We start from the raw sequence: 20742 nt of genomic DNA, 5'->3' as shown, positions 1-20742 counted from the left end.
GACTGCGAATCCAAGTTAAAAGTTAATGTGTGCATGCAGAGTGTAGCTGCCCATGTAACATATTGGCTGTAGGGTCAAAGGGACAATAGACAAATTTGCAAAGAACTAGTTTCCCCTTTAATGATCTTCTCTCCCCCTCATCCCTACCCCCATACATATATACACACACACACACACCACACAAAAACTGTGTTCAGAGAACATTATTAAGGTGGCAAAAGTTATGAAATGCTGTATTAAGGTTGCCTGTGGGGGGAAAAGGAATGATGGTTAGGGATTTTCCCCTTTCACTTTTCCATTTTTCCTTTTGTCACTAACGTTTTCCAAATGTGAGGATGTTTTGAAGAGCTAGCATGTCCAAAAAAAATGTGAAAAAAACCACCACACAGACATAATTCATTCTATTGCATTTCGTGATAAAACGGGAGATAGGAACAACACAAAAACAAAAATCCAGAAAATGGGGGGGGGACCCCTAAATGCCTCTTGCAGAAGTTTTAGTTTCAAATAAAATTCACTTTTTGTTGAAAAAAAAAAATTGTGATCAGCTCTAATGATGAGCAAATGGTATTTACAGCACCCAGCGTGCACCTCACAACGTCTGGAGGATGATCCACTTGGTGCTCCTGTAGCATCCCTGCAGACACACATCTCCTTACCAGCTGCTACTAGCAGGTCTGTAAGTGGCCACAACAAAATGCTCAGCACCACAGAACACAAAGGTCAGAGTACAAATGGCCCCCAGGACAGAACAGGAAAGGACCTCCAGGAGAGCCATTTTCACATCATGTCACAGGTGAAAGCCCACACAAAGTTTCATCTGTGAGCTTTTCACCTGGTCCCCCTATTACAGCTCTACAAGCCATTCAGCACGTGGATTTTAAAAAACTCTTTCTGAAACCTCTAGTTTTAAAAATTGCAGATGCATGGGGGCCTGTGCACTCTGTTGAGGTTTTCACATCATCTCAAAATTCTTCTGTTTGCAAAGCTTTACAGCTTAAAATTCACATCTCTTCTTACAGGCAAACACCCTAATCATTCAGAACCAGATCCATCACTGAGCACTTTCTGAGAACATATCCCCCAACAACAGGTAATGGACGTAGCTTTATAATTGTTTGCAGTGTTGTTGTAGCCATGTGGGTCCCAGGATATTAGAGAGACAAGGTGGGTGGGGTAATATCTTGTATTGCCCCCACTTCTGTTGGTGAAAGAGAAGCTTTGATGTTTACGTATGAAAAAGAAGTCTGTGTAAGCTTGAAAGCTGGTCTCTTTCACCAATAGAAGTTGGTCTAACAAAAGATATTACCTCTCCCACCTTGTCTCGCTAATCACTTTATAATGATAGAAAGCAAGTCATACATCAGGCTAGGAAAGATGATCACCTGCTAATGTGAACACTTGGTTGTGATATCCTCAAAGGGATGTGCTAGGAAACCCAGATCATGAGAGAATTATAATCTGCAGTTCTCTTTAGTAAGTGCCTGTAAATTTCAAAAACATTTCCCATCCCAATTCAGGATGAAAAATCAAACTCTTGAAAGTTTTTCCAAATCAAAAACCTGAAAAAACCAACTGGTTCAGGTCAACTGGAATGATTCATTTTGATTTTGGCCATTTAACCAAAAAATAAATAATTTTTTTTTTACCATAATTGGCTAGACTTCAAAACAAAAAGTCATTTCAAACTAGAAAAATTGAATTTTTGTTTAAATTGCAATGTTTTGACAATTTTTGGATATTTTTTCAAGTTGGAAAATTGATTCAAACTGACCCTTTCTCACAACATGTTTTGGTTTTGATGAACTGGCATTTTCTGAAAAAATCATTTCATCAAAACAGCTCTAGTACTAATTTTTTGGAATTGATAGATTTAAAAAAAACAAGACAAAGGGGAAATGGAGTGAGATTGCTGGGGATGTGCGTGAGAATTAGCTAAGTTGTGGGTTGGCAAAAGCAAGACTTAATGGGGTTCAGTGAGTAAAGTGTTAGTGCTAAAAATCTCATCGCACCCACTCAACAAATACGGGATGACTAGATATCCCAACATCCAGTTCAGAATCAGAGTAAAGGGCATTGGTAAATTCCTTAGGAAGGGAGTCCAAATCTTTCAGCATCTACAGACCTCTTCAGTAAGTGTTCTGCTCAGTATGCTCTTAGTTGGAATAATGCCCAGAACAGGACTTGTGAACTTACTTCCTATCCCATGCCCTTGTCAACTTAAATCCCCTGGGACCAGGAAGAGGGAAAGAGAAATGACACCACCATCCCCCTACAATATAGACTTTAGCTACGCAACAGCCCGTATGCACCTGCCAATTGCAGCAGACACCCAGCATTCCCTGGGACTTGCAGTGCTGGAGATATTTCCTAGTGTGGCCAGGGGAGGAAACCCTTCCAATATGCAGGTAACTTTACCCATCGGTTTAAGGCAAAACTGACAACTTTTGACTGTATCTGGTTCGGACAGCCCTGCCCGCTCCCCACAAATACACTGAACTCCACCAGTAAGCAGATGAGGCAAGTTCTTACTTATCTCCTCATTGATCAATAAGTCTACAGATCCCTGACAAATGACAAACTGGAGCACTGCAGCTGGGCCTAACCTGGGCAAATCAGACCTCTGGGGCCCAATTTATTCCTGGTGAGGGGATTCCTTTGGCTTCTGAGGGAGGAACGTTGGCCAATTATCTGTCTAACTCCTGCCCTCTCAAGGCAGTTAGGCCCTCACTCCTAGCTCAGAGGCGCAGTTGGCAGCAAAGGATGCTGGTCCTTCTGCCCCACGCTCAGAAACTCATCCTTTTGACATACCACATCCTTGCTTGGTCACAGAGTGGCAAGCTGCAGAAATAGAGGCTGGGTCCTGGGCTTGGTCCCTGCACCATCACAGACTGGGCACACTTTAGAGACGTCAGTCCCTGAAAGAACGTAGCATCACACCTCACTCTACGGTGCCCTCTTCCAGCCAATTCTAGACCAGGGTTAAAGGCACGGTGCATTTGAGGGCTCCACGAGTAACTAGGAAAGGAGCATGGACACACTTCAATCTGCATCCATGTGCATGCAACATTCAGTCTTAGCAACTCCTCTCCGTATCTACCTTGACATTCAACGGTTCTGTAGAGCGTTTTACCTATACCACAAAAACTGTAACACAGAATCTCTAGGGATAGTAATTCCATGCTTGAATAATATGAATATAACAGTAAGAATATACTACTAACCACCTGACTAGGATGGTGAGATGGCTGTGAAATGCCCAGGGAGATCAGAGAGGCAATTAAAATAAAAAACTCAATAATAATGGTGGATTTCAACTATCCCTATATTGACTGGGTACATGTCACCTCAGGATCGGGGGCAGAGATGAAGTTTCTAGACACCTTAAATGACTGCTTCTTGGAGCAGTCAGTCCTGGAACCCACAAGAGGAGAGGCGATTCTTGATTTAGATCGATGTGGAGTACAGGATCTGATCCAAGTGAACCCCTCAGTAATAGTGACCATAATATAATTAAATTAAATATCCGGGCGGGGGGGGGAATACCACAGTAGCATTAAACTTCAGAAAGAGGAAGTTAATGTTAGTTAGTTAGTTAGTTAAATGGACATAGTCATTAAAAGGTACAGTCACAAAAGTGAAATGCCTGCAAGCTGCATGGAAGCTTTTTAAAATGCCATAATAGGGGGCTCAAATTAAATGTATGCCCCAAATTAAAAAACACAGTAAGAAGACCAAATAAGTGCCGCCGTGGCTAAATAACAAAGTAAAAGAAACAGTCCAAGGCAAAAAGGCATCCTTTAAAAATTGGAAGTTAAATCCTACTGAGAAAAACAGAAGCATAAACTGAAGGTAAAGGACAATTAGGCAGGCAAAAAAAGAATCTGAAGAGCAACTAGCAAAAGACTGAAAAACTAACAGCAATTTTTTTTAAATTATGTCAAAAGCAGGAAGCCTGCCAAATAATCGGGGGGAGGCCACTAGACAGTGGTGGTGCAGAGAACTCAGGGAAGACAACGCCATTGCAGAGAAGCTAATGAATTCTTTGTATCAGTCTTCATTGCAGAGGATGTCAGGGAGATTTCCACACCTGACCCATTCTATTTTAGGTGACAAATCTGAGGAACTGTCCCAGATTTTCATGTCAGTAGAGGAGCAAATTGGAACAAATTGATAAATTAAATGGTAATTAGAAACCAGGACCAGAGGCGATTCACCCAAAAGTTCTGAAGGAACTCAACTGCGAAATTGCAGGACTACTCACTGTAGTCTGTAACCTCTCATTTAAATCGGCTTCTGTACCTGATGACTGGAAGATAGCTAATGTGATGCCAATTTTTAAAAAAGGCTCCAGAGGTGATCCTGGCAATTAAAACTGGTAAGCCTGACTTCAGTACCAGGAAAATTGGTTGAAACTATAGTAGAGAACAGAATTATCACACAGAGATGAACATGATTTGTTGGGAAAGAGTCAACATGGTTTTTTAAAGGGAAATCATGCCTCACCAATCTACTAAAATTCTTTGAGGGGTCAACAAACATGTGGACAAGGGTGATCCAGTGGATATAGCGTACCTGAACTTTCAGAAAATCTTTTACAAGGTCCCTCACCAAGGGCTCTTAAGCAAAGTAAGCAGTCATGGAATAAGAGGGTAGGTCCTGTCATGGATCTGTAACTGGTTAAAATACAGGAAACAAAGGGTAGGAATAAATGGTCAGATTTCAGAACAGAGAGAGGTAAATAGTGGTGTCCCTCAGGGGTCTCAACTGAGACCGGTGCTGTTCAACATATTCATAAATAATCTGGAAAAAGGGGTAAACAGTGAGGTAGCAAAGTTCACAGACAATACAAAATTACCAGGACAGTTAAGTCCAAAGCAGACTGCAAAAAGTTACAAAGGAATCTCTCAAAACTGGGTGACTGGGCAACAAAATGGCAGATGAAATTCAGTGTTGATAAACGCAAAGTGATGCACATTGGAAAACATCATCCCAACTATACATATAAAATAACTGGGTCTAAATTAGCTGTTCTCTGAAAACACTAGCTCAATGTGCAGCAGCAGTCAAAAAACCTAACAGAATGTTAAGAACCATTAGGAAAGAGGTAGATAAGAAAACAGAAAATATCATAATGTCCATATATAAATCCGTGGTACACCCACACCTTGAATACTGCGGGCAGTTCTGGTCACCCCATCTCAAAAAAAAATACAGTAGAACTGGAAAAGGTTCAGAAAAGGGCAACAAAAACGATGAGGGGGATGGAATGGCTGCCATACGAGGAGAGATTAAAAAGATCGGGACTTTTCAGCTAGGAAAAGAGACGACCGAGGGGGGGATATGAAAGAGGCCTATGAAATCAAGGATAGTGTGAAGTGAATAAGGAGGGTTATTTACTCCTTGACATAACACAAGCACCAGAGGTCACCAACGAAACGAATAGGCAGCAGGTTTAACACAAACAAAAGGCAGTACTTCTTCACACAACGCACAATCAACCTGTGGAATTGGTTACAGGGGGATGTTGTGAAGGTGAAAACTATAAGAGGGTTCAAAAAAACAACTAGATAAGGTCACTGGCTATTAGTCAAGATGGTCAGGGATGCAACCCCATGCTCTGGGTGTCCCTAGCCTATTTGCCAGAAGCTGGGAGTGGATGACAGGGGATGGATCACTTGATGATGACCTGTTCTGTTCATTCCCTCTGAAGCACCTGGCATTGGCCACTGTCGGAAGACAGGACACTGGGCTAGATGGACCATTGATCTGACCCAGCATAGCCATTCTTATGGGGCGGTGAGAACGTCTTCCCTCTGTCTGCCCCCAACACACACACAAACACTCGGGGTCAAACCCTGACATTTGGGCAAGGCCATTCTTGGCCATCTGTGAGCTCAAGAAAGCTGCAAAAACATTCTATGACAATGAAAAACCACCGTCCTTCCCCTAAGCGGCAGCCTGTGAAGTGCACAGCTGAGAAGCTGGCCTGTCCTGCTACAGGGGAGGAGGAATGTTTTGCTGTTATCTCAAGGCCTTTTCCTGGGGTTTAGACCTGCTGCTATTGTTTATTAGATGTAAGCGGATCAGGCTTGTGCATGACTCAGATAACAGCCGGGGGGCTGCCCTCCACATAGCTTTGTTCCTGCTGTGTGGTATTTTGTAAATCTCATGCATTGTTTTTAGGACTATCTTTCATTGACTCTCAGTGCTGATACTGGGCTGGCGTTTGGCTGTCTCCCGCCATACGGTTACTTCTTTCAGAACAGTCCCAAAGGCAGAAGTAGCACCGATACAAGGTAAATCAGGTTTTCAGCGGACGCTCTGCCTTCAGTCCAAGGGTGGCTTATTTCAATTTAGCTTAAACCTGTTCCAAACTGAGCTAAGCTAAGCCGAAGTATGCCTGGTTTAAACTGAATTCAGGGTACCCCCACAGCCTTTGGCACCAGTTTAAAGCTGTATCTTCAGTTCAAGGGTGCAGCTTTGCGGTGTAGAAAACCCTTCGTTACCAGCCGACCCGCAGGGGAACCAGCTCCCCAGACAGGGAGGGCGAGTCGCTGCTCTTTAATGGGTCAGACCTGTATAGGTGGGTTACCTGATGCAAACCAGCCATTTCAGCACAGGCAGTAACAGCACCAGTGACGTCCTCGGAGAACCATCCCTAAGGGGGATGGGTAATGCTCAGACCCCAGGCCAACCGCTGGCCTTTCTGCTGCCACTGCCCACAAGGGCGAACATCCCAAGCAACAGCAGGCTGACGATCACTGGAGCAGTCGGAGCGAATGTGGGAAGCTCACAGTTATGCAGAAGTCTGTGCAGCAGGGGGAGGGATAGCTCGGTGGTTTGAGCATTGGCCTGCGAAACCCAGGGTTGTGAGTTCAATCCTTGAGGGGACCATTTAGGGATCTGGGGCAAAAATTGGGGATTGGTCCTGCTTTGAGCCGGGGGTGGGACTAGATGACCTCCTGAGGTCCCTTCCAACCCCGATATTCTCTGATTCAGGAGGCTCGCTGAGATGCAAATGAGGAGTGTGGCCAGCTTCCTGGCTGTACCACAGGAACGTTCATAACCTGAAGAACAAAGAGAAGGAAGCCAAGGGGAGGCAGCTGGCATTTCTTAGGTCATCACATTTGCAGATTATGCCTAAAGGCCCCTGTCCCGCACATGCTTATACACGTGGATAATCTGGCCAAAGTCCACGGCACCACTTGTGTAAGCAAAACTGCACGCTGTGTAAGCGGCTGGAGACCAAAACCTCTAGTGAAGAGCTGACAAAGCAAATCAAGGTTCGAGCAGAAACCTACAGGCACGTTCAGGGCTCTCCCACTGAGGCTTTGGTTTGAGACACTTTTGTTCAGCATTTATTCTTTCACTAAGTGTGTCCAGCATCTTGTGTTCTAAGAAAGCACTCCTAGATATACAGCTGTTGACCCAACCAATACCATCTGGCCCTTCTTTCTGACAGGAGATGGGACGAACGTGGCTCCTTTAGCCTTGCCCAGGGGTTCTCAAACTTCACTGCAGCGCGATCCCCTTCTGACAACAAAAATTACTACACAACCCCAGGAGGGGGGACCGGAGTCCGAGCCTGCCCCAGTGCCGCTGCCCTGGGTGGGGAGCCAAAGCCGAAGCCCAAGGGATTCAGCCCCAGCAGGGGACCTGTAACCTGAGCCCCGCCACCCAGGGCTGAAGCCCGAGGGCTTTGGCTTTGGCCCCAGTAAGTCTAATGCCAACCCTGACGACCCCATTAAAACGGAGTCGCAACCCACTCTGGTTGAGAAGGGCTGAGAGCGAACAGGGTCACCCCCTGATGTGTTAACAAAGAGCGATGCCAGCAAGGATGAAGAGCCATTTAAGCTAACGGGCAATGGGGCGCAAGAACAGATCGGGATAAACTGGCCAGGAACAAATCCAGGCTGGAAATTAAGAGGTTTCTAACCATGGGAGCGCAGCGGTTCTGGAACAGCCTCCGAACAGGATTTGTGGGGACAATTTAATTAGTTTTGAGAGAGAGTCCAACAAATATATGAGTGTGATTGTGTGACAGGGATGCGTGTGGTGGTAGGATGCAGGGCTCAGCAGCCCGGGGGTCCAGTTCGGTTAACATCTGATGTTCCTAAAATCACATGCTTCAGTGCTTCAGCCAGTCACCTGCAGAGGTCACGATTCCTTCCCCACCCCCATGTATCCCATTTGTCTTTTCCCCTCTCCTTCCTCTGCAGTACCAGGGATGGCCATGGCTGGAGATGGGACACTGGACAGGATGGGCCAGGGCTCTGAGGTGGCCCTGAGCATTCTCTCTCTCTCGAGCATGTGGCTGGCTGGTTCTTGCTCCCATGCTCAAGGTCCACCTGATTGCCATAGGTGGGGCTGGGAAGGAATTTTTGCCCAGGTCAGATTTGGCAGTGGCCTTGGAGGCGGCGGGGTGGGGAGGTGCCTTCCTCTGCAGCGTGTGGGTGCAGGTCACTTGCTGGGACCAACTGGGTACCTCTCATGTAATCATTTCCCTGCTATCATGTGGGCCTTGGCCACTGGTGCCCCTCCATTCCTCCTATTCTCCGCCTCTGGCAAATACTGGTCCAGTCTCCAGTAGTCTGCAGGGAAGGATTCCTTCCCCTGATCCCCAGTCCCTGAAGAACTTCCAAGGTGCAACCCAGTGCAGGCTGTGCACGGGAAACAATTAGTCAGCACCCAAGAGTTAGCACCCAAGAGAACAAAAACAAAGCCAGTCAGACTGAAGGTCCCCACAGCACAGGATTCGTGCACATGGCACACTGGCAAGGTGTCTGCTAATCCCTCACCTAGGCCTTAATATAGATCCCGCAGACTCACTGAGCTAGGTGCTACGAAACTCGGAACTTTGCAATGCCTGACTTTGGGGTACTTGCCTTTGGGTGGGTGAGGGTAGGGCAGATGCGGGGGGGTATGCTTAGCTGTACAGTCTAGTAACCACACATGGAAACAAAGTTTCTCAGGCTGTGTCTACACAACAGGCAGTCCAGTGGCATCACTGTGGTGCCGTCCCTCCGTCAGCTGCTGGCTGTAACTTTGCAGCACAGATGCAGACTATGGCAATGGAAGGGGTTTCTCCATCACGGTAGGAACTCCACCTCCCCAAGCAACAGCAACCAGGTCGATGGAAGCATTCTTCCATCGAACGAACTGCCCCCGCACGGAGGGCTAGGTCGGCGTGGCTACGGCGCTCGGGGGGTGGCTGTTTCAGACCCCTGACCGACGTGGCTATGTGGACCCAACCTTTTAGCATCAACCAGGCCTTAGTTTCTCAGGCCTTGCCGACACCGGCAAGTGGCAGCAGCTGGATTAAGTAAAACCAGCGTCAATACCCAGGGGCTGCTCATTTCAGGTTTGGAGTGGCTTATTGCTGTTTAGCTCACCCAGATTCCTCATCAGCAGTTCTGCATGCAGACTGGCTGCCAGCGTAGCTAATTCCGTTACAGGGGACTCTCGCTGACACGGTTACCCTGGGACAGCCCCAGGGTAACGGTGGCTCATGCCAGCAGAGTTCATTGCCCTTCCCACACGGGATGGCTACACCAGGGTGACAGCGGCACCCGCTCTAGCCAGGAGGCTGTCACCCTGACGGGATTCCCATCCTAGCTGCCACACCTCAACCCCCTGAGGTCTCCAGCCCAGCCCAGGGAACCCCCCCGCCCAGCTGCCTTCTCCACTGCCCCACCTCCTCAAGGGGAACAGCAGCCAATCAGGGCTGCTGAAGGAGAGTGAAACAGGGAACAGAAAGAACCCAGCAGCTCAGGTTAGCTCCACTCCCCCTTGAGCAATGGGTCAGTCAGGGAGGGATAGCTCAGTGGTTTGAGCATTGGCTTGCTAAACCCAGAGTTGTGAGTTCAATCCTTGACGGGACCATTTAGGGATCTGGGGCAAATAGAAAAAAAAATTTGGATGATTTAGTTGGGGATGGGTCCTGCTTTGAGCAGGGGGTTGGACTAGATGACCTCCTGAGGTCCCTTCCAACCCAGATATTCTGATTCTATGCTCCCTGTTCCCCCTCCAGCCTGTGAGCAATGGGTCTGTCTGCTCCCCACTCCTCCTCCCACCTGTGAGCAATGAGTCAGTCTGCTCTCCACTTCCCCCTGCGAGCAATGGGTCAGTGTGCTCCCCGATCTCCCTCCCCCCGTTGAGCAATGGGTCAGTGTGCTCCCGATCCCCCCCCACCCCTCCGTGAGCAATGGGTCAGTCTGCTGTCCCTCTCCCCCAAGAGCTCTGGGTCAGCTGGGCAGGATTTGAATGGGTAGCTATCACAGCATAAGATGAGAACAAGTTACTGCAGGCAGGCCGCCCACTGTCGATCAAACAGGTGTACAGGAATTTTGGCCCATCAAATTTAATCAGATGAGAGGCCCTTATTTCCATTCTCTCTAGACATCCGCTATGTCTCAGCAGCTCAAGGCCCACATGACTCAAATGATTCAACTCAATTCCTTCAGTGTTTTACTCTGGTAAACTGCAGCCATGAAGCAGAGCAGAGTACTCTGAATGTAGGCCCCGATCCTATACACACACATGAATAACTTCACTCATGTAAATACTCCCATTGGCTGCACTAGGACTGCTCAAATGAGTAAAGTTACTCTTGTGCATAATGACAGGTGTCAGAGGGGGAGCCGTGTTAGTCTGTATCAGCAAAAACAATGAGGAATCCTTATTGTGGCACCTTAGAGACTAACAAATTTATTTGGGCATAAGCTTTCGAGGGCTAAAACACACTTCATCAGATGCATGGAGTGAAAAATACAGTAAGCAGTATATATATACACACAGCACATGAAAAGATAAGAGTTGCCTTACCAAGGGGGAGGGGGGTCAGTGCTAACGAGGGCAATTCAATTAAAGCTGGAAGTGGGCTATTCTCAACAGTTGACAAGAAGGGGCTCCTTCACTTGCACCAATGTGATATATGCCATCATGTGCCAGCAATATCTCTCTGCCATGTACATTGGCCAAACAAGACAGTCTCTATACAGCTCACTTCATCGGATGCTGTAGCTCACGAAAGCTTATGCTCAAATAAATTGGTTAGTCTCTAAGGTGCCACAAGTCCTCCTTTTCTTTTTGCGAATACAGACTAACACGGCTGTTACTCTGAAACCAGACTTAAAGGTGGCAATTCTTCAACAAAAAAAATTCAAAAACAGACTCCAACATGAAACTGCAGAACTGGAATTAATTTGCAAACTGGACACCATCAAATTAGGCCCGAATAAAGACTGGGAGTGACTAGGTCACTATAAAAAGTAATTTTCCCTCTACTGATACTCACACCTTCCTGTCAACTGCTGGAAATGGCCAAGGTAGACCTTGATTGCACTGGCCTCGTTAGCACTACAAAAGTAATTTTCCCTCTCTTGATATTCACCCTTTCTTGTCAACTGTTGAGAATAGGCCACTTCCACCTTAATTGAATTGGCCTCATGAGCACTGACCCCCCCCCCCCCCCTTGGTAAGGCAACTCCCATCTTTGCATGTGCTGTATATATATTCTGCTTACTGTATTTTCCACTCCATGCATCTGATGAAGTGGGTTCTAGCCCACGAAAGCTTATGCCCAAATACATTTGTTAGGGCTAGTCCACGCCGGCAGCGCTTTAACGTGCCTTGTGTGGTCACAGCGCAGTGCTGGGAGACGGCTCTCCCAGCGCTCTCAGAAAAACCACCTCAACGAGGGGCACAGCTCCCAGCGCGGGGGGCACTGTTTACACTGGTGCTTTACAATGCTGCAACTTGCTGGGCTCAGGGGCGTGCTTTTTCACACCCCTGAGCGAGAAAGTTGCAGTGCTGTTAATTGCCAGTATAGACAAGCCCCTCGTCTTTAAAGTGCCACAAGGACTCCTCCTTGTTCTTGTGCATAAGTAGTTGCAGGACTGAACCCATAAAGAGCTCTGGCAAATTGACTTCACCTAAACGGTAATAACCCCAAAATTAATGGTTGTGCCAAGTAAAACCCCACTCCCAGAGCTTGGCTGAGCTCCACAATGTGCGTGCACAGTTAAGGAACTGTCCTCCTTTCATCAAAGTGACATTTGCGCCAGAGCAAACACTGGAAACGATCCAATGGCTGCCAAGGAGGAGATGTAGAAATGGAAACGGGGATAAAACAATGGCAACGGTCAGAAGCTTGCAATCTTAAAATGAGCGCAGAGTCATGCTCTGGGGAACACAGGGCTCACGTGGGCACTTGCTCAAATGCGCCCAAAACCAAAGGGAGAAAGGGAAAGGATCTCGGAAAAGAAAAGGGAGGTCTTTTGTTCGGGTTTTTTAAACAGCAGCGACGCCACCCACTGGAAGGAAATACTGGAATGAAGCCGAGGGTGGATTTTTGCAGCGGGGCACGTTTTAAACCCAGGGGAGCCCCGCTCCATCCCCGTCACTATTTGTTCCCCCGGCATCAGCTGCCGGGAGGCGCGAAGGACTTTCCCCTGCAAACTCCTCGCTCGCCCTGAGCCGCACGGCTCCCGGGGGGCGCTGCGGGCACCCAGGCGCACCGGGGACTTGATCGGCGGCGATGCCCCCAAGCGGGGCGCTCCACCGCCCAGCGGAGAGCGAGCCCACCCGGGGCCGCTGGATTCCGGAGTCCGGGGCATCCCCGCTCAGCACGAAGCGGCCCCGGGCGCGGAGCTCCCGCTTATCCGACCGCGGGCGCTGCGCCCACGCCGCCGCCCGCCCCCGGGCCACCCCTCCGCGCCCTACCTGGGCTGCTGCCCCGGGCTCCTCGCCCGAGGGGCGGCCCCCGTCCAGGGCCCGGCGGGCTGCAGAGTCACGCGGAGCCCGCCCGGGACCGTGCCACGCGCTGCGGCACGAGAACGACCTGCCCGCCGGGGGGGGGGGGGCAACACCCCCACAATGCACCGCGAAAGGGGTGCGCAAGAAGACTACCGCCCCCACAGTGCACCGTGCGGGGGGGGGAAATGCAGGGAGACTACAGCCCCCACAGTGCACCGTGCGGGGGGGGGGAAATGCAGGGGGACTACAGCCCCCACAGTGCACCGTGCGGGGGGGGATGCAGGGGGACTACAGCCCCCACAATGCACCGTGCAGGGGGGGGGATGCAGGGGGACTACAGCCCCCACAATGCACCGTGCGGGGGGGGGGACGCAGGGGGACTACAGCCCCCACAATGCACCGTGCAGGGGGGGGATGCAGGGGGACTACAGCCCCCACAATGCACCGTGCGGGGGGGGGGGGGACGCAGGGGGACTACAGCCCCCACAATGCACCGTGCGGGGGGGGGGATGCAGGGGGACTACAGCCCCCACAGTGCACCGTGCGGGGGGGGGGGGGGGATGCAGGGAGACTACAGCCCCCACAATGCACCGTGCGGGGGGGGGAATGCAGGGGGACTACAGCCCCCACAATGCACCGTGTGAGGGGGGAATGCAGGGAGACTACAGCCCCCACAGTGCACCATGCGGGGGGGGGGGGATGCAGGGAGACTACAGCCCCCACAGTGCACCATGCGGGGAGGGGGGGGAATGCAGGGGGACTACAGCCCCCACAAAAAGAAAAGGAGGACTTGTGGCACCTTAAAGACTAACCCATTTATTTGAGCATGAGCTTTCGTGAGCTACAGCTCACTTCATCGGATGCATACTGTGGAAAGTGCAGAAGATCTTTTTATACACACAAAGCATGAAAAAATACAGACTAACACAGCTGGTCAAACTGGACAGCCTCTACGTAAAAGAATAAATGGACACAAATCAGATGTCAAGAATTATAACATTCATAAACCAGTCGGAGAACACTTCAATCTCTCTGGTCACGCGATTACAGACATGAAAGTTGCGATATTACAACAAAAAAACCTTCAAATCCAGACTCCAGAGAGAAACTGTTGTATTGGAATTCATTTGCAAATTGGACACAACTAACTTAGGCTTGAATAGAGACTGGGAGTGGCTAAGTCATTATGCAAGGTAACCTATTTCCCCTTGTTTTTTCCTAACCCCCCACTCCCCCCGCCACCCAGATATTCTTGTTAAACCCTGGATTTGTGCTGGAAATGGCCCACCTTGATTATCATACACATTGTAAGGAGAGTGATCACTTTACATAAGCAATTGCCAGCAGGAGAGTGGGGTGGGGGGAGGTATTTTTTCATGCTTTGTGTGTATAAAAGATCTTCTGCACTTTCCACAGTATGCATCCGATGAAGTGAGCTGTAGCTCACGAAAGCTTATGCTCAAATAAATTGGTTAGTCTCTAAGGTGCCACAAGTCCTCCTTTTCTTTTTGCGAATACAGACTAACACGGCCGTTACTCTGAAACCTGTCATTACAGCCCCCACAGTGCACCGTGTGAGGGGGGGAATGCAGGGAGACTACAGCCCCCACAGTGCACCGTGCGGAGGGGGGGAAATGCAGGGAGACTACAGCCCCCACAGTGCACCGTGCGGGGGGGGGGGGGAAATGCAGGGAGACTACAGCCCCCACAGTGCAGTGTGCGGGGGGGGGGGAAATGCAGGGAGACTACAGTCCCCACAGTGCACCACGAAAGGGGTGCGCAAGAAGACTACAGCCCCCACAATGCACTGTGCAGAAGGGGGAATGCAGGGAGACTAAAGCCCCCACAATGCACTGCAAAAGGGGGGTGTGCAAGAAGACTACAGCCCCCACAATGCACCGTGCAGGGGTAAATGCAGGGAGACTACAGCCCCCACAATGCACCACGTGGTGCAACTACAGCCCCCACAATGCACCAGGAGGAGTGGGGTCTTGGGGGAGACTACAGCCCGCACAATGCACCACGGGGGGAAACTGCCCATACCCAGGGCTCAGCGAGCAGGGCGGTATCCTCGATGCCCTGTAGCTGCGCGGGCATACAACAGCCTGTTTAGCGCCATGCCAAACCGGGGGGTGGGAGGGGGGATGCAGAAATTGGCCTTGTTTTGGCTTTGTTGGCTGGTGAGTTGCTTGTTGGCTAGTCTTTTGGCTTGTAGCTTGTTGCTTCTTTTTTTTTGATCCGCTCCTGGCAAGCAGGAGCCTGGTAGGGAGAGAGTCTGGGGTGCACAGTGAACCCACCACAGTCCCAGACTGCACGCCGGGGGCATCTAGTCACATAGGGTGTTGGGGTTCTTAGGGATTGGCTTGTTTTGAAATGGGATTAGCTTGAATTCTGGTTTATTGCGAACGTCAGGGTGCTTATTTGCCACGTGAAAGTTGGCAACTGGCCCCGCCCGGCCCCGGGGCACCTCTCCCCACCCCCAGCCCAGGTGCTGCTGCAGGGAGAGAGAGCTGGGGGTACAGGTGCCAACTTTCGTTGGCGCTGATGGGTGCCCGCGCCCCTGGCCCCCCTAACTCTGCCCCCTCCCTGCCCCTATTGGACCTCTCCCCAAATCCCCGGCCCCGCCTCTCCCCCGAGTGCGCCATGTTCCTCCTCCTCCCTCCCAGCGCTTGCCACGTGAAACAGCTGCAAGCGCTGGGAGGGAGGGGGAGAAGCAGGATGCGGCAGCGCACTCAGGGGAGGAGGCAGAGGTGAGCTGCGGCGGGGGGGGGGTGGGTCCTCTCTCCCCACCGTAGCCACAGAGCACCCTCCTGCACCCCAACCCCCTCATCCCCAGCCCCACCCCAGAGCCTGCACCCCCAGCTTGAGCCCTCACACCCCTGCACCCCAACCCCTCTGCCCTAGCCCTGAGCCCCCTCCCACTCTCCAAACCCCTCGGCCCCACCCCCACCACATGAAATTTGTTCTGTGCACCAATATGGAGGTGATGTGTCCGACTCTGTGCCGTTATTTACTCTTTTTTAATCAATTGTTTTTCCTTCTGCTAAAAATGTATTTATTTAATTTTAACATATGTGATTTAATTTCTTTTATTAAGAAAGGGAAATTATTTTTCTAATTATTCTGGCGTTTACGTTTACCGATCACCATCATGCACGTAACTCACTAACCTTTGACCCCATCATTACTATTAGTATCAGACTTGGAACCACGTTTATTTTCATACAAATTTTAAGTGATTTTACAGAGATAATGAAAATTACACGTTGAAAATAAGCGACCTTCATCTGCCCAGTGTCTAAAGTTCTGCGTTTAGCTATTTTTTCTTAAACTGGCACTGCTAAGGTGAGTACAAGCTAAATTTCCATTCTAGAAGGATACTGTTATTTGATTGTACCACTTTAAATGATGAATGACAAAGCACAATATGGTAATAAAAATATTGTTGATAATTACTCCGGCCAGGACAGGTTAGACATTTTAAAACTCACTAAGCATGAGAGAAATAAAATTATGAAATGCACAGACCAGTCAAAAAACTAAAATAACCGAGCTTTGAAAGAATAAAATGATCAAGAATCTGTGTACATTTTGATGGGAAGTACCAAGAAGTAACACCACCACCACGTGTGAGCGAGGGCGTGTATGAGAGAGACTCTGTCAGTGTGTGAGTGTGAGGGGGAGGTATGCGTGGAAGACTGCGTGTGCCTTTGTGAGTGTGTGAGCGCACTCTCTTCAAGCCAAGCACTCTGGAGCCTGAATGCTTGCTCAGTACAGCAGCAGCCGCAGCTCCCACTCCTGAGCCAGGAGCACCAGCACAGATAGGCTCCCTATCCCCCCACCCCAGCTCAGCAGAGACCAGGTACATGGGCACCCCAACATCAGCCCCTGCCCAGCTTTGTGCAGCAGATCAGGAGGGAGACTTCTGATCCCAAGCAACTTGGCTAGCGGGGACTCCATAGCAGGGCAGCAGGGAGGACCAGCATCTTCCCTCCTGCTGCAAACTTCACCCAAATGTGATATGAAGCGGGGGGTGCCTGAACCGCCCTCCCTAAATGGCACCCCTGAGTTGTGATTAAGGCATTTGAGTTTGTGGGTCCCAGATTAGATTAAGTTGATGTGTACAGATAGAAGAGAGTTTTCCCCTCAGGGAGACACCTGCACTGGATTGTTTCTTTTATTGTTAGGTCCCAGTGTAGAGCGGCATTTTAGCAACCAGCCGGGTGTCCAGGCCACTACCAAGTATTGGGATGGACTATCTATCTATCTATATATATTTGCTTGTTGCATTTAGTCATTTAGTAGCCCTTTGCAGGGCTTAGCATAACTAAGGCAAGTCGGGGGAATAGCGATCACATGAAGTGAGCTTGACTCTACACCTTCTCTGACATGCTGGGGTAAGCGCCTGAAAAAGCACGAGAACAAATCCAAACAGACACACCCCTAGAACACCAACCAGGGGTATTCTATCTGCTACCCAAGATCCATAAACCTGGAAATCCTGGGCGCCCCATCATCTCAGGCATTGGCACCCTGACAGCAGGATTGTTTGGCTATGTAGACTCCCTCCTCAGGCCCTATGCTACCAGCACCCCAGTTATCTTAGGGTATGTCTACACTAGGGAATAAGGTCGAATTTATAGAAGTCGGTTTTTTAGAAATCGGTTTTATATAGTCGAGTGTGTGTGTCCCCACAGAAAATGCTCTAAGGGCATTAAGTGCATTCACTCGGCGGAGCGCTTCCACAGGACCGAGGCAAGCGTCGACTTCCGGAGCGTTGCACTGTGGGTAGCTACCCCACAGTTCCCGCAGTCTCCGCTGCCCATTGGAATTCTGGGTTGAGATCCCAATGCCTGATGGGGCTAAAACATTGTCACGGGTGGTTCTGGGCACATATCGTCAGGCCCCCGTTCCCTCCCTCCCTCCGTGAAAGCAAGGGCAGACAATGGTTTCGCGCCTTTTTTCCTGAGTTACCTGTGCAGACGACATACCACGGCAAGCCTGGAGCCGCTCAGCTCACCGTCACCGTATGTCTCCTGGGTGCTGGCAGACGTGGTACTGCATTGCTACACAGCAGCAGCAACCCATTGCCTTCTGGCAGCGGACGGTGCAATACGACTGGTAGCCGTCATCGTCATGTCCGAGGTGCTCCTGGCCACGTCGGCTGGGAGCACCTGGACAGACATGGGCGCAGGGACTAAATTTGGAGTGACTTGACCAGGTCATTCTCTTTAGTCCTGCAGTCAGTCCTATTGAACCGTCTTATGGTGAGCAGGCAGGCGATACGGATTGCTAGCAGTCGTACTGTACCATCTTCTGCCGGGCAGGCAAGAGATGAGGATGGCTAGCAGTCATACTGTACCATCTTCTGCCGAGCAGCCATGAGATGTGGATGGCATGCAGTCCTTCTGCACCGTCTGCTGCCAGCCAAAGATGTAAAAGATAGATGGAGTGGATCAAAACAAGAAATAGACCAGATTTGTTTTGTACTCATTTGCCTCCTCCCCTGTCTAGGGGACTCATTCCTCTAGGTCACACTGCAGTCACTCACAGAGAAGGTGCAGAGAGGTAAATCTAGCCATGTATCAATCAGAGGCCAGGCTAACCTCCTTGTTCCAATAAGAACGATAACTTAGGTGCGCCATTTCTTATTGGAACCCTCCGTGAAGTCCTGCCTGAAATACTCCTTGATGTAAAGACACCCCCTTTGTTGATTTAGACCTGGCCCCAGCTCTGTCATGGCCCAAAGCCTGTCCCGTGTGAGGGGGGCCCAAGGGCCCGTGGGGAAAGAGCTGAGTGTCCCAGCCCAGGCCCTCGTGGGGCAGTGTCTCGGTCCCAGAACCCCTACCCCACGGGGAGTGACCAGGCCCCTTGGAGGCTGAGAGGAGAAGCTGAGAAGAAGCTGGGCCTGGAGAATGAGCCCCTCGCTCATCCCCGGGAGAAGCCCCTCCAGGCCCTTGTGGGGAACGTGGGGCTGGGCCAGGTGTGAGGGGAGCTGGCCCTGCCTGGGCTGGGTTTTCTCTCTGGATGGAGAGAGGCCCCCAGTCTCCAGGCCGGCCCCGGCAGATCATGCAGGCAGTAAATTCCCTGGGCAGCAGAGGTCACGGCCCCGTTAGCCCTGCCTGTGGCCCAGCTCCCACCCACTCCCCATCTGGCTCTGGGGGGCAGGAACTTAGAGCAAAGGAATGGGAGGAATAAACACGCTCATGTCTCTGCAGGGATGAGAAGGCCATGTCTCCGCATCCGGTGCCCGAGTCCCCTGAGCTGGAAAAGAGAATCCGGGATTTCCCTCGAGAGAACAATCTCCAGGAGGCTGTGACGGGATTCCTGGGTAAGGGGCGCTGCTGGGGGTTTCTCTCATTGTATTTGAGCAGGGCAGGGGGAGGGATTTGGCCCAGCAGGTTGGGTTATTATCAGTTCCTGTGTGCCCCTATTACTCGTGGATCAGAGCTTCATTCAGAGCACTGTGACTGCCCAGCCCAGAGGGGCCCAGATCCTGGGAGAGCCCTTGGGGTCCCAGCTTCCCTGGCTGCTCAGAGCAGAGCCCAAAGGGGAAGATTTCAGGAGAGCAGATAATTCATAATCATGAATCTGTGCGCCCAGTGCTGTCTCCTGCTCTCTCCCTGGCTATCTGAGCGCAGGGGCGGGTGCTCTTGGTTAACAGGAGACGTTATCACGGATTCTCAGCCTCCCTGACTGACACCAGCTGAGCCTCAGGGCCCTAGTGTTTAAGCACTTTGGGCCACACTTTCAATGGTATTTAGGTGTCTGGTGGGAACCTCCAAAGCACCTAACTCCTATGGACTTGCGTAACCTGCTTCAGCCCTTTTGAAAATCCCATTCTCCAGGCTGTTTCCCTGCCATAGGTCTGGTGCTCTTGAACAGTCCCTGAGAGGAGCTCTTTAGTGTGGCAACCCCTTAAGGTCACACCTTGATTATCATGCACATTGTCACTTTGGATGAGCTATTACCAGCAGGATAGTGAGTTTGTGTGTGTGGTTTTTGGGAGGGGGGTGAGGGGGTGAGAGAACCTGGATTTGTGCAGGAAATGGCCCAACTTGATTATCATGCACATTGTGTCGAGAGTTGTCACTTTGGATGGGCTATCACCAGCAGGAGAGTGAATTTGTGTGGGGGGGTGGAGGGTGAGAAAACCTGGATTTGTGCTGGAAATGGCCCAACTTGATGATCACTTTAGATAAGCTATTACCAGCAGGACAGTGGGGTGGGAGGAGGTATTGTTTCGTATTCTCTGTGTGTATATAAAGTCTGCTGCAGTTTCCACGGTATGCATCCGATGAAGTGAGCTGTAGCTCACGAAAGCTCATGCTCAAATAAATTGGTTAGTCTCTCAGGTGCCACAAGTCCTCCTTTTCTTTTTGCGAATACAGACTAACTCGGCTGTTACTCTGAAACCTGTCATTATGCAAGGCACTGCATTTAGCCGTATGGAGTGGAAATCTATCAACTGCATGAAAAAACTTGTACAGATACAGACAGACAGACATCATCTTCCTTTCCAAATGCAAACAGATGGACATCGTACCAAAAGGACTGAAGGTAAAAAATCCATTACAATCTACATACCACACAGACTATGCTGACAGCTTGTGCCCCACGCTCTCAAAGAAACTGCGGAATCACCTGATCAACATCCTCTACAGCAAACAGGGAAAGATTAAGAATGAGCTCTCAAAAATGGATACTCTCATAAAAAACCAACCTTCCACACAAACTTCCTTGTGGCTGGATTTTACTAAAACTAGACAAGCCATTTACAGCGCACACTTTGCTTCTCTACAAAAGAAAAAGGACACTAAACTTTCTAAACTACTACATGCTACAAGGGGCCACAGCAATGGTTCCCTCAACCCACCTAGGAATATTGTTAATCTATCCAACTATTCTCTCAGCCCAGCAGAAGCAGCTGTCCTATCTCGGGGCCTCTCCTTCTGCCCCTCCACCCCCACAAACATGATACAG

The 20742-nt window shown here is 50.1% G+C and overlaps 1 protein-coding gene across 2 annotated transcripts in view; it reads right to left on the bottom strand.

Annotated features, from left to right (window-relative positions):
* SLC19A1 (solute carrier family 19 member 1) overlaps positions 1–12879 on the bottom strand; it is a 40616-nt gene extending 27737 nt beyond the window's left edge. The window contains exons 1-2 of one of the 2 annotated variants that reach the window (XM_073306910.2): positions 12727–12879; positions 4576–4676 (exon numbers count right to left, since the gene is read on the bottom strand). The gene's annotated coding sequence lies outside the window, so the exon portion shown is untranslated. The remainder of the gene's footprint in view (positions 1–4575; positions 4677–12726) is intronic. The other variant, XM_073306909.2, reaches the window with a different exon arrangement.
* Positions 12880–20742: the final 7863 nt, after the last annotated feature.

Source organism: Lepidochelys kempii, chromosome 11 (genome assembly GCF_965140285.1).
Source record: "Lepidochelys kempii isolate rLepKem1 chromosome 11, rLepKem1.hap1, whole genome shotgun sequence".
In the NCBI taxonomy this organism is placed as follows: domain Eukaryota; kingdom Metazoa; phylum Chordata; order Testudines; family Cheloniidae; genus Lepidochelys; species Lepidochelys kempii.
Note: the sequence above shows the minus strand (reverse complement) of the source record. Positions and strands in the feature narration are given on the sequence as shown.